The sequence below is a fragment of the Mixophyes fleayi genome, chromosome 8 (assembly GCF_038048845.1).
Source record: "Mixophyes fleayi isolate aMixFle1 chromosome 8, aMixFle1.hap1, whole genome shotgun sequence".
In the NCBI taxonomy this organism is placed as follows: Eukaryota; Metazoa; Chordata; class Amphibia; order Anura; family Limnodynastidae; genus Mixophyes; species Mixophyes fleayi.
This window is the reverse complement of record NC_134409.1, coordinates 9,193,923-9,209,223: the sequence shown is the minus strand read 5'-3', so window position 1 is coordinate 9,209,223 and position 15,301 is coordinate 9,193,923. Positions and strand designations below refer to the sequence as shown.

Genomic DNA, 15,301 nt, shown 5'->3' with positions numbered 1-15,301 from the left:
TGGTTGAATTTGGTGTTTATTGCTGAAAAATTAAAACCGTTCCCAAGTTCTTTTCTACTTTGGGATAAATATAGAGGTACTTCAAATACTGGCAGGAAGCTCATCTCGCATTCGTGATTTTGGGCAGCCAAGAGGAACAGTAACATTTACCTTCCTTTTAATATGCTGGGGGATTACACAATATTCCCAGAATGTGACTTGGCAGTTTGGAAAGACATCATGGCACCATTTGTGCACACATGGCTCCTCCACAACCCAGGATTAGGCAGCTCGGGCATTATTAAATATTTAATAAAATACATCTCACCCCAACCATGAACATTAAAGGGAGAGAAAAAACAATAGTAACTGCAAATTTTATTTTTTTTAATCCATTTTACATAATGAAACCCACGTCAACAATTTGAAATAGGTCCAATAATGCTATAAATTTTTGTTTTCATGACTTACTTTTATGCTCTTGAATAATAACGTCCAATTAAGTTTCGAGGCACTAGAGCAGTGGTGGGCAAACTCAGTCCTCAAGGGCTACCACCAGTTCATGTTTTTAGGATTTCTTTAATCATGCACAGCTGAGTTAATCTATTTGGCTGGATCAGTAATTATCCCAGCTGTTTCTACAGACAGAAATCCTAAAAACATGAACTGTTGGTAGCCCTTGAGGACTGAGCTTGCCCACCCCTGCACTAGAGTATCTTGACAAAACTTTATTTGAAATCAGGTTATGTCACCGCTTCCTAGTGAAATCATTGGCTGCGTTCAAATACTGGTTTAGCCGACAAAATGGCTCCCTCATTGTGCAATCACTGATGTCACTGGTCCCGTACAAGCTGATCCATGCAAAAATGGCTGCCTCATTGTGCACCTCACTGATGTCACTGGTTCTATACAAATTGATCCATGCAAAAATGGCTGCCTCATTGTGCACCTCACTGATGTCACTGGTTCCGTACAAATTGATCCATGCAAAAATGGCTGCCTCATTGTGCTTCTCACTGATGTCACTGGTCCCGTACAAACTGATCCATGCAAAAATGGCTGCCTCATTGTGCACCTCACTGATGTCACTGGTTCTGTACAAATTGATCCATGCAAAAATGGCTGCCTCATTGTGCATCTCACTGATGTCACTGGTTCTGTACGAATTGATCCATGCAAAAATGGCTGCCTCATTGTGCTTCTCACTGATGTCACTGGTCCCGTACAAACCGATCCATGCAAAAATGGCTGCCTCATTGTGCACCTCACTGATGTCACTGGTTCTGTACAAATTGATCCATGCAAAAATGGCTGCCTCATTGTGCACCTCACTGATGTCTCTGGTTCTGTATGAATTGATCCATGCAAAAATGGCTGCTCTACAATGGCATACAACCCAACTTTTGAAGTTGGGGGTTTGGTTCAGTGTGCACGCACTGCCAACAAGGGGCGTGGCCACATTCCATCGGGGGGATGTTCTGCACTTCCAAGCACTGGCTGCCCCCAGGCACCTTCAATGCCTGGTATGCCATACCCAGGGCCATCTTAACAACATTATGGGCCCCCGGGCAAAATAGTGCACCGGGGCCCCTATATATATATATATATATATATATATATATATATATATATATATATATATATATATAGATAGATATATATATATATATATATATATATATATATATATATAGATATAGATGTATAGAGATATAGATATATAGAGATAGAGATAGATAGATGTACTTGCTCAGTGACCCTTGAAGGTTTTTTTTGCAGGTTTTTTTTTTCAGGATTATTTATTCTAATTAAGAGCCGTGCCTATGGGGCCCCCTTGTCCGTGGGGCCCCCGGGCAGCTGCCCATCGTGCCCAATGGAAAAGATGGCCCTGGCCATACCCATTCATCGCTAGCAGTGAACAGGATCCTACTTTCCGATCTACGAAAGATGTCCGTGAGCAGGATGGTGGGACAGTGCCCTTAAATTGAGTCTGTCCTACCCACAATGCAACACTTGGGAGGTATACAATGTGTAGGCAACAGGTGCAAGACTAAGAACAGTCCTAATGAGTTGTCTTCTTAGGACATATAATATCACAAATGCTGCTCAAGTTTCTTTATGCAGAGAATAAAGAGATTTCCCAGAAGGCCTTTCATGCGGTGATGTTTTCTTAGTAAAAAGAGCCAGCAAAGCCAAACAGATATAAACAGACTTGTTTTGTGTCAGAGGCATGAACTCAATCCTGTATTGTCAAAACAGTGAGGCGGATGAACCAAAACCCTTTCTAGCTGGAGGGGAGAGTTAGAAACATTTTAAGTGTGTTGAAAGGTACTAATGATTTACTGAAGTGCCGGTTGTAAACTGTTGTAAGTTTACACATATAAATTACACAAGGAATATTTGCTAAAAGCATCAGGAGTCATTTAAGGACTCAGAAAAAGGCATTTTGTTTTATTCCAGCAAAATTGCATCCAATTAACTGGGCATAAACAGTGAACAAAATAAATCATTGTTTTCATGATCAGATCGAGCAACTTTGTGCAACGCTTTGCAGATTTGTGGTCTGTGGATATAACAGACCTGTCTGCCTATTTACTAACTTCATCTAAATGTTCTGCCGACTACACACAAGCCCAGTCTCACAAGATTTTTGGGAGGCTCATCACCCACTGACGCAATTGTATCTTTGGGGGTATGGGGGGAAGGGGGGGCAGGTTGCCATTTCCTCCCATGCACATTTGTCTCTTGGACCTCACAAATGGACGACCCCATTAATTGGTTCAAACGGTTCCTTTTCCTAAAATACTACTCCTGTGACCGTTAATTATGTCATTCACCCAGTTGGAGCAAGCAACAGTAGGTCCCATTGACAGTAATATCAGCGTTCCGATTACTGGCACCTCTGAGATGCTGTAAAACCTTTGTTTTCTTTGCATAGGCAAAACGGAGCCGTGGACATCTTCAAAATGCACATTCTGCACCCTATAAATTGTATTTGAATAGCTTCCGCTACAGGAAATCTCATTTTTGTATTTTCCTTCAAAATAATCTGCAGTATTGCAAATCCCCACAATGCCACCTTCCTGCACTGCTGTGCGTTTTATCTCCCACCTCTCTCGGCTTCCGACCGTTCCTGTCTGACCATGTGATCATTCAGAACCAATCAGGAGCCTACACTACTTCCTACAGTTTAATGATGTCACAGAAGGCTACTCAGGAGGGCAGTGGGCGTGCCCCTGCCAGTACATGTAATATTTACTCTTATTTAATACTCAGACATATTTTCATGCTTGCCCAGAAAATCACATCTTTCAATAGATCCAATTTTGGCAGGGTTGCCTAGTTTAATGGACCTTGAAAGAGGTGTGGCCTATCACAAAGTGGGTGTGACTTTGTTAGAATGTATGTGTGATTGGCCAGATCTGGGAGGGTTTTAGCAGTTCAGGGGTGTTTTAGGATATTGCGGGTGAGGGTTATTTTAAATACTTATTTGCTTTCTAAACCATTGTGAATTAAGGAAAATGGCAAACTTCACGCAGACAATAAATGTAACATATTTTCTTTATATGTTGTATGAATCGCTATATGTTTACCAGGATGGAAGCAGCAAAAAGCGCTGTAGCAGCCAATCACATACAAGCGTGTATAAATCTAGTGAAGATTAGAGGAAGTAAAGCAAGTCTCTGATTGGTAGATGAGAGTTAAAGATATCTGAAAGAAGTGGCCCTTTAAACCCTACCCCTACGTTTCTCTGCTTGTAGCTGAGCATCTACATGTCTGCCAAAGGTCTGGTAATAAGAGACGCTCAGTAACAAAACTGTCTTTGTGATGCTCAGAGACAGCAGATGTGATCTTGCAGGTTATTAAGGAGGAAGATAAATACCACACAGACTTTGTACCAGATGCTGTGAGCAGCACATATAGGTCAATGCATGGAATTCTCTTTATATATATATATATTATATATATATATATATATATATACACACACACAGTGCTTTTTTTGTCAAAGAACCCACCGGAACCGAGTTCCGGCACCTTTTATCGACAGATTTTCCAAGTTTTAAAAGTAACTTTTGAACATTTGATGTTTGGTCCACGTGGACTTGAGTCGCCCTGTCGAGCGTAGCAGGTCGGCAGCAAAATCATTAAAACGGTGCATGCGGGCTGCTTGTGTGTCCAGTCCGATGCATGCGTGCTTCGTCCGCGCTGGTTGTGATGTCACTGCTCGGCTTGTGGCGCTGCTCAGCTTGTGATTGGTCGTGTGGTTGCGAGCTGAGAGCTTACTCGGGGCGGTGACCGTTATGTTTCGTTACACAACTGACGCGTGTGGGTGTGTGTACAGTGAGTGACTACGTGATGTGCGTTCCGGCACCTTCTTACAAAAAAGCAATATATCTATCTTTATATATATATATAGTAACATGTACACATGCATGCACAGACTTCAAAACATGCTGTACTTATTATTACAATTGTACCTATAATAACAATATATATATATATATATATATATATATATATATATATATATATATATATATACATGGGATCCATAGTTGTTCAACAAACAAACAGACCGACACCAGCAATAGGAACAATACAAAATGGCGCACTATTTCTTATTGCTGGCGCTGGTCTGTTTGTTTGGTGAAGTGCATCCTCATGTATATTTTATTTTTAGTGTATATATATATATATATATATATATATATATATATATATAAGACGATTAGACACAGCGTACTCAGGGCCTGATTCATCTTCGAATGCAATGTGAACACAACTTGCGTTCATAAAACCCGCACGTAATTTATACGCACGTACGCCTGTATTAAGGTACATTTGAATCTGGGTATACGAACGCTCTGACTACACGTTACTTGCCGTATGTAGACAGACAGGACACATTTATATTGGACATGTGCAATATAAAGTCCCATCAGAATGCATGCAAAATACAAAATGTTATAAAATAAATTAACCCATAATACTATAGTCATTAATAAAAATGTGTGTTTTTATATAAATATATATTTTTATTATTTTTACATAAAAATAAATAAATCAGGATGTTTATAACACATGCAGTACATAAAATGCATTATTATAGTTTCTCCTACTTGCAAACACATGTTCTAGCATTTATCCACAGCCGTCATCACTATCAGTCGGCACTTACACCCGGCCTGTAGCTTGAGCAAGTGATACACCCTTACTGTACATTACCTACGACCGACTGCCCCCTCCCTTCCCCGATCTGCCCTTCAGATTGTAGGAAGTATTAAGTGTCAGTTGCCAACTCTCCCTGAATGTCAGGGAGACTCCCTGAAATAGGGGTGATCTCCCTCACTCCCTGAAGAGTCTGGCATTCTCCCTGATGCTGAGCTGAGCCAGTACAAGACGTGGTTGGCATCGCCATCTGTGGCATGATGATACAGTTCACAAATTCACAAATTGTGTCCTATGTCCATGTATTGATGCCTATGAAGGTGGCCATTTTCATGGAGACCAAGATTTAAGCAAAGACTGATAGGTAAGACAACATGACTTCAGTAGTGGAGACAGAAATGTAAAAGACACTTCAGTCTCTAGTGATTCATTAGCTGCTTTTCTTTAACGCATAGTTGCCTACTCTCCCGGAATGTCCGGGAGACTCTCGCAAAATGTGCCCAGCAACACAGCAAGCAACGTCCCTCAGAAAAGTGCCCTCTACATCATTTGTCTTTTAGGCTATACATCCTTTGATGTGCACATTCTTGTTACAGAATACAGAAACAATCACTGTAATACAAAACTTTTTACTTCTACAACTTTGTACCCTGCAAAACCTATACCATACCCTATTATTTTTGTATAATAATATCAATTATAATAGTATATATTATAGGATTATAGTAAAGAGATATTATCACCATCAACGAGAAACATTCTTCTGCCATTAGACCTCTAGAACTTTAAGCTAAACCTGGCGATCCTTGAAGGCACGTTATTATCAAGGATAGAAAACATTCCTAATTTGCTATGCCTGAATTAGTGAGTGTATCCCGGGGCTTTCAGTTATCCAATGCCTACCTACTGTGACATAAGAGCTTATAATTAAGCTTATAGCACATCCACGGTGGCAGCCATATTGCCTTCAGCTAAACGACAGCCGTACATCTCAAAACAAGTGGATTCTGAAGCCGACCCACCAGCTCTTGGCAAATTTCAGAATCACCTACATTAATATATGCTAGTTAACGATTGGAAAAATTAACATACTCCAGCTGTTAATAATATGACATGTAAACATGTTTATTCATTTCTCTGTTCCTTTATTCCTAAAAAGTTAACAACAAGATATAAACTTATCAGCTCTCTGTAAATCATCATAATCATCATCACCATTTATTTATATAGCGCCACTGATTCCGCAGCGCTGTACAGAGAACTCACTCACATCAGTCCCTGCCCCATTGGAGCTTACAGTCTTAATTCCCTAACACACACACAGACAGAGACTAGGGTCAATTTAGATAGCAGCCAATTAACCTACCAGTATGTTTTTTGGAGTGTGGGAGGAAACCGGAGCACCCAGAGGAAACCCACGCAAACACAGGAAGAACATAGAAACTCCTCACAGATAAGGCCATGGTCGGGAATTGAACTCATGACCCCATCGCTGTGAGGCAGAAGTGCTAACCACTGAGCCACTGTGGGTACACCCTGCAGGTTTTTCACCTAATTATCGTGCCGATCACACAATAAACTACCATTTGGTCAGATACCGCATTAGTTTGTACGCTCCCACGTTCATGTTTTATCTGTTGATTTGGTTTTATAAACTTCCTAGAAATCACGACTAATGATGGAACTCACCACCAGCAGTGTAGGCAGATGTATGTACAGTGTACAGAATCACAATCTTCTCAGCAGATGGTTATGAGAGATGAAGATCACAGATCTGAAGGTAAATCGTGTAGGTGTGTACACAGGAATCTGCATGATCATCGGGACCTTCAGTTGTTGGTAAAATCGCATCTGCTGTAATTTTCTGTAGTGTGTACCAAGTTTAACTAGAGGATAAATTGTTTTGCAGACAACTGCAACAATGTTACAACAATGTAAAGCAGTAGCAATAGTTTTGGCTGACCGACAAGTTCTAGAGGAGTGAATAAACCAACAGACAGAGGGATATAAATTTTCAATGAACATTTTTGGTGAGCCCCTCTTTTATGCACCTTATTCGTGATACATTCTAAGCAGAGGCAGTAATACAATAAGACTTACTGAAATGCAATACAATGTGTGTGGATCTTGTCTGATCTTCTTGATAGTAAACCTTTCAGCTTAAAGAGTAACTCCCCCTTTAATAAATAGTATAGTTGAAGAATTGCTTAAATTCCCGACCATGGTCTTATCTGTGTGGAGTTTGTATGTTCTCCCCGTGTTTGCGTAGGTTTCCTCCGGGTGCTCCGGTTTCCTCCCACACTCCAAAAACATACTGGTAGGTTAATTGGCTGCTATTAAATTGCCCTTAGTCTCTCTCTGTCTGTCTGTGTGTATGTTAGGGGATTTAGATTGTAAGCTTCAATGTGACAGGGACTGATGTGAATGAGATCTCTGTACAGCGCTACGGAATTAGTGGCGCTATATAAATAGATGATGATGATGATGATGATGAATTGCGGGGAGTGGGGGGGAGCAGCACATTTTAAGGAAACACGTTTAAAAATTATTATTCTCTTCCTAATAATGGTCTGAACTAGACCCCTTCCCCCTTACCCAGATACCCGAGGGCTGCAACATGCATCCATTTTTTCCTGGGCCTCTGTCAGCTATGTAATATAGAACCAGCAAACCCAATTTACTTTGCCACTTTTAAAACGGTAACGGAGGGAGTGCGTCAGTGGAAGGACCAATCACAAGCCCCAATCTATTGATTTTAATGACAACCCATTCAGTGGAATCCAGTCTGGGAATTACTAAGATGGAAAACAACTTAGGAATACAAGTTGGCAGAAAACAGAGAATCAGCACAGTGCCAGGCAGCAGCTGCAAAAGCAGATGGAATAATGGCATGCATAAAAATGTAAAGGTTAAATTATAATAGGTTAGAAAAACAAGGTTTATTCTGGAAAAAAAGGTGACTTAGAAGTGACCTAATTAATATGAATAAGTATATCCAAAGATTATACATAGGTTTGTTTGGTTTCATACCAAGGACCAGAGGACAAAGAGTTGTCCTTTGCAAATGGAAGAAAGACCGCTTTATCAGTAGCACAGGAAAGAGTTCTTTACTGTAAGGGTAGTTAAAACTGAGTGAAAATCCACAAACAGCCTTTAAGGACTAGTGAAAACGACTCAATCGGAAACAAGTGACATTTAACCACATGTGCCTCATGCCTCGCTGATTTCACTTGTTCCTAATAAATTTATAGACTGCATTCCCATAACTATTGGTTCAGCTATTTTGTGCCTCGTCAATGTGACTAGTTACTAATGAATGGACTACACTGACTTTACTTTATTGAGTTCATATCGTTGTACCGGTATTTTAAGCACATTTATATTTGATCCTTGATGTGTCTGCAGCTTAGCTATGATCTGGGGGGGGGGGGGGGGGGGGGGGGGATTTTATATCACCTGTTCTGCAGTCCTACAGCTGTCAGATAAAGTTGTATTCAGATCCTAACATTTGGTTTCGGTGGCATAATGGAAACCCTCGTCCCAGAGAAGAATCCATAGGCAGATGGGGCAGATTTAGCTGACACACAAATTTACAGGGTGTACAATGCTCACTGAGCTCATAACGACGGACACTAATCTAACGCAGATGTACGTCTAAATGTAAACATATGTACAGGTAATTGCTCCTAAACGGCACAGATTTGGAAGGAATAATTTGATCACTTTCAGTAACGTGATAGGGCAGATTATACTGTAAGGAAGAAAGTGTAAACGCTTAATTGATCCTGACACCGACTTTGATCCGCAAATTCAGGTATTTTGGTGGAAAAGTTCAGCATTTAGGTCACACGACCATAGCTGGGCTGTCTCTCTAAAGCTGGGTACATGCAATTATTGTGCGTATCACACAATTCATGACCGTTTGGTCAGATATTGTGTTAGTGTGTATGCTCCCACCATGATGTTTTATTATACCACAACACATCGCATCTGTTGATTTGGTTTGATAAACTTCCTAAAAATCACGATCAACGATAGAACGATGTCGGGCAAATTTGGAAGTGTGTATTTACTCAGGACCAGGAATGTAGGCAGATATCTATAGGGGCATTGTCAATTGTCAGCGAGTATTTTATTTAGAGTGTGTTAAGTCATTTTCCCGCTGTTGATCATTTTCGAGCGGGTTAACTTTATCCGCAATTCAATTCCATTGTTATCGCTACGTTTTTTGTCATGAAACGGTCCTCTTGCGCTCCAGTACAAGGTCTATTGAAAGTATAGGATGTGCGAGAGGCAGCCGCGTTAAAAGCTATTCAATTGTTTTTTAATGCGGCGCGTTAAACAGGCCAATATGCTGTTTTATCTCGCACCTCCTTGGGGTGTGTTAAAAATAAAAAAACTTCTGAAAAGTATTTGAAATCATGGAAAAATGTGGAAAAAAAAGTTAAACTTATGTTTATCACTAATGCCTAACTTGTGTAAGATGATTTTCTTGTGAAAAAAATAATGAAATAAAAAAAGAATAAAATAAATAAATAAAATAAAATCACTAACTAATTATATTTATGTATGTTTTTGGTACAAATATAAATGTAGTAATGTGTTTTGACATGGTGTAGATGATTGTATAGTAAAAAATAGTTCAAGTTAAAAATATGCTAAAGAAAGTACTGTAATGTAGATATTATTAATGTGTAATGCAATCTAATGTATGGAAATGTATGCAAAACCTTTTTTTTGTCTTCTACATGACAGCGTTAAAACTCCCCTTAACTCCCCTAAAGTCTCGCAAACACAATTTTTAACGCGCAGGGGCAGCCGTTCCCTGTATTGCAATTGAATTGCACGAGTTTTCCCGCTGCTCTAACTCCAATGGTCGCTATTGTCGGCAAAAACCCGCGTGAATTTTTTTTTTTTTAACGCTGCGGGGACAAAACAATCTCGCTGACAACTGAATATGCCCCATAGAGTTACAGAGTCAGGATCTTTTCAGCAGATGGTTATGAGAGATGAAGAGCACAGATTTGCAGGTAAATCGTGTAGGTGTGTACACAGGGATCTGCATGATCATCAGGACTTTCAATCATCTGTGAAATTGTTACTAAGATCTTAAGTAAAATTGCACAGAGGTGTATCGAGCTTAATACTAATAATGTGTATTATTCAAAACATGTATCAACCGTATTACTTACTGTGATAGAAGTAAGTCTGGGGCAGGTCTCCAACTTTGTGGGATGGAAATATAGAAAAGCGCTAGGTAGGACACTGGGAGACCTGGCATGTCCAAAAGTGATTTGATCATGCCCACAGCATGGCATGGCCACGCCCTTGTGATGGAGGCAGTGTTGTATATATCTTATTTTTGGACAATTTACCTAACAAATGTCACCAGGGCAGGTGAGTGATACTCAGCTACCTGTGGCAGCGGTAAGAGTACTCTTACTGTTTGCCAATCCAGAGCAGGTGTGAGTTGGCACGCCGGCTCAGATATTTGCACTGGCTGGAAGCCTGGTTTCCAGGTCATGATTCCATAAAAAAATTAATAAAGTTATACAAAAAAAAGTAAAAAAATAGCACTTGTACCGCCACTGCCTAGCTATATAGGCTTCACCACGTGGAAAGATTACCAGAGGCTCCACAAAGGAGGCTGATGTCAGAAACAGCTAACACCGCTCCAGTTTTTGCAGAATTTGTGGCTTTCCCAACCAATAATAAATAGACCCAAAGTCTATTCCTCACTGACTGCTAGTTTCACAAAGGACTCATTCATACAGGTATTTTATGACGTCTGTGCGTGCTGACGCGTTTCTCACAGATCATTATGGTCCATTTTCTGCATATGTGTGAACAGCCTGCAGTGCATGCCATAGTGACAGGAACTGACGCAGACTGAAGGAGTATCAAATGTAGAGTATTAATACTCACATGCTAGCATACTTGCCATCATTTGCTTTCTCCGACGCTGGCAAGTGTAAGAGGGGGCGTGGTGATTACATTTTGTCACAGAAGCCCCACCCCTTGCGTGGTGGGGGCAGGGCTTAATGACGCAAACCTCATCACTAAGCACCATCTCCGCCAGGGATCTGGGAGATTGCCTGCTCTTCTGGGATTCCAGAAGGTCTCCCCAAAATTCGGAATCCTCCCAGATTCCGAATTCGCCCTCTAATTTAAATTATTACAAATATTAGACGTCACCTTATATTTGTCTCCTCTGAGCCCGCTAATAATTTACAGTGTGATAGACATTATACCATATATAAAGTACAAATAAACTCTACTTATAAATTTGTTTTATTTCCCCATTAATGCATTCTGTGGTTCCCTGGCCTGAAAATCTCCCTGTTTATCTCTTTCATATCAAAATGTCTTTGTCAATCTGTCATAAGAGAAATCACCAGTGACCGGCGATGAACTGTTGCTCTCGTTTGTAATAATCTTTGTAAAGAATGTTAATCACCTAAAGCAAAATCATGCGTAGCACATATTTAAAACAAAACATTCCCTGGAAACTTTGTAGAACCACATTTCAGCTGTCCCCTTCAACCCAGCATCCGTACGCGCCAAATCCCCACTGAGAGCCGAGGAAGCAATCAGCAGAGAATGCTGACAATTGATAACTGACATAGTTGGAGGACTTGTAACAAATGTACTGATATCTGTAGCCTGTGATCGACATTTGACAATGCACCGAGCGGAGAGATAATGATATCTGTACTGGGCAAGTGCTGTGTTTCAGCCGCCGGTTATCTAAAGGTTCTGTTGTCGGAGTGACTGGTAACGAGTTGCAGATCCCAACATGGCCCTTAATGATGTTCTACAATAAGGAAACAAGATTTGGCTCCCGGTCTGAAATTTTATCACTACATATCTTAGAGGGACACTAAACCCAAAATAGAATTCATCCCATATAAAAAGGCATCTTGTAACATTCTCCAATATATATATCATCATCATCATCATCATCATCATCATTTATTTATATAGCGCCAACATATTCCGTAGCGCTTTACAATTGGGGACAAACGTAATAAACTAATAAACAAACTGGGTAAAACAGACAAAGAGGTGAGAAGGCCCTGCTCGCAAGCTTACAATCTATGGGACAATGGGAGATTGACACATGAGGTTAAGTATACATTTTGCATCTTGGCCCAGCCAGACTGCAAAGGTAGGGTGACTCATAAGCTAAATGATCCTGTCACACAACAATGTTATTCCGGGGGTAGTTGTCTTGTGTGAAATTGTGTAACAGGCTAAGGTAGTGAGGTTAAGATGGTGGTTGAGGAATATTATAAGCTTGTCTGAATAGGTAGGTTTTCAGAGAACGCTTGAAAGTTTGTAGAACAGAGGAGAGTCTTATTGTGCGAGGGAGAGAGTTCCATAGAGTGGGTGCAGCCCGAAAAAAGTCCTGTAACCGGGAATGGGAGGATGTAATGAGGGTGGATGAGAGACGCAGATCTTTTGCAGAACGGAGTTGCCGAGTTGGGAGATATTTTGAGACAAGAGAGGAGATGTATGTTGGTGCAGCTTTGTTGATGGCCTTGTAGGTTAGTAAAAGTATTTTATATTGGATTCGGTAGAAGACAGGCAGCCAGTGTAGAGACATACAGAGTGATTCAACAGAGGAATAGCTATTTGCAAGGAAAATCAGTCTTGCCGAAGCATGTAAAATAGATTTCAGGGGTTTGAGTCTGTTTTTGGGAAGACCAGTAAGGAGGGAATTGCAATAGTCAATGCGGGAGATGATTAGTGCATGGAATTAAGGTTTTAGCAGTGTCTTGTGTGAGATATGTGCGGATTCTGGAAATGTTCTTTAGATGTATGTAACATGATTTAGATATAGAGTCAATGTGGGGAACAAAGGATAGGCGTGAATCAAGGATTACACCTAGGCAGCGAGCTTGTGGGGTGGGATTTATGGTCATGTTATCAACAGAGATAGAAATGTCAGGTATGCTCTTGTTGGCGGGTGGGAATATTATTAACTCTGTTTTAGAAAGATTAAGTTTGAGTTGACGAGAGGCCATCCAAGATGAAATGGCAGAAAGACAGTCAGTTACACGGGACAACACAGATGTCGAGATATCAGGAGAGGATAGATAGATTTGGGTATCATCCGCATAGAGATGATACTGAAAGCCAAAGGAACTTATTAGATTTCCAAGAGAAGCGGTATAGATAGAGAACAGCAGAGGACCTAGCACTGAGCCTTGTGGTACTCCAACTGATAGGGGAAGCGGAGCAGAGGTGGCTCCAGAGAAATTAACAGTGAAAGAGCGATTAGAGAGGTAAGATGAGAACCAGGATAGAACTGTGTCTTGAAGACCTAGGGATTGCAGTGTTTGTATGAGAAGAGAGTGGTCAACGGTGTCAAATGCAGCCGAGAGATCAAGGAGAATTAGGAGAGAGTAATGGCGTTCAGTCTTAGCAGTGATCAGATCATTAACAACCTTGGTCAGCGCAGTCTCTGTGGAGTGTTGAGAACGAAAGCCAGACTGAAGAGGATCCAACAGGTTGTTTGCGGAAAGAAAGCGTGTGAGGCGAGTGTAGGCAAGTCTCTCTAGAAGCTTGGAGGGGCAAGGGAGCTGAGAGATGGGACGGTAATTTGAGAGAGAGTTTGGGTCGGAGTTTTGTTTTTTTAGAATAGGAGTAATCACTGCATGCTTGTATAGTGATGGAAAGATGCCAGTAGAGAGTGAGAGATTACAGATTTGAGTTAGAGGTGAAATGAGCACAGAAGACAGGGATCTACCAATTTGCGAGGGAATAGGATCAAGAGGACAGGAGGTAGAGTAGGAAGATAAGAAGAGCGTAGAAATTTCCTCTTCATTTGTGGGGTCAAATGAAGAAAGGGTGTCAGAGGGTAGTGGGAAGGAAATGAGCTGATGGCTTGTTGAGGAAGAGGATACCATTTCTAGTCTGATCTTGTCAATCTTGTCCTTGAAGTAGGAAGCAAGATCCTGAGCACTGATAGTAGATGGAGGGTTCGGGGTGGGAGGATTGAGAAGATGATTAAATGTATTGAAAAGGCGTTTGGGGTTAGAAGCCTGAGCATAGATAAGAGATTGAAAGTATGTTTGTTTTGCAGTGTCCAGAGCATTTCGATAGGAGTGGTAGACAGAAGTATATGTGAAGAAGTCATTAGAGCTTCGAGATTTACGCCAGTGACGTTCTGCTTTACGGGACAGTTTTTGAAGATTTCGTGTTGCTTTGGTGTGCCACGGTTGACATCGAAGTCGACGTGTAGTATGAAGTGTCGCTGGAGCCACTTGATCAAGGGCCGTTGCTAAGGTTAGGTGAAAATGAGGTACTGCCATCTCAGGGGATGAGAATGTAGAGATAGGGGAGAGAAGGTGTTGGAGAGAGGGGGAAAATTGTTGAAGATTAATAGAATTAAGATTTCTACGAGTATGAGGAGGCTTGGTTGAGTCAGACAGTAGAGAGGTTAGAGCAGTGGGGGTGAGAGTGTAGCTGATAAGGTGATGATCCGAGAGGGGGAAGGGTGTATTAATAAAATTAGAAACTGAGCATAGTCTAGAGAAAACAAGATCAAGGCAGTGGCCATCCTTATGAGTAGATGATTCAATCCACTGGGAGAGGTCAAGTGAGGAGGTTAGAGAGAGTAGTTTGGAAGCAGCTTTGGAAGGTGGGTTATCAATGGGGATGTTGAAGTCACCCATGATGATGGTGGGGATGTCTGAAGATAAGAAGTGAGGGAGCCATGCAGAGAAATCCTCAATAAATTGTTGGTGTGCTCCAGGGGGACGATAGATCACCGCAACACGTAGGGAGAATGGATTAAAAATGCGAATAGCATGTACTTCAAAAGATGTGAACGTGAGTGATGGGACATTTGGTAGAACTGTGTATGTGCACTGTGGGGAGAGAAGTAGTCCAACCCCACCTCCTTGTCTGCCTTCAGGTCTGGAGGTGTGGGTGAGATGGAGGCCACCATGTGAAAGTGCTGCAGGTGAGGCAGTGTCTGATTGCATGAGCCATGTTTCTGTTATTGCCAGAAGGTTGAGGTTTTTTGAGAGGAAGAGATCATGAACGGAGGTAAGTTTGTTACAAACAGAGCGTGCATTCCAAAGGGCACATTTAAAGGACTTGGGAAGAGAGGGGAGACAGGTGATGTGTTTGAGGTTTGCTA

The 15,301-nt window shown here is 41.2% G+C and overlaps 1 protein-coding gene across 1 annotated transcript in view; it reads right to left on the bottom strand.

Moving 5' to 3' along the window:
- Positions 1–15,301, bottom strand: part of ROR1 (receptor tyrosine kinase like orphan receptor 1) — a 213,448-nt gene that overhangs the window by 96,059 nt on the left and 102,088 nt on the right. The gene's annotated exons all lie outside the window — the stretch shown is intronic.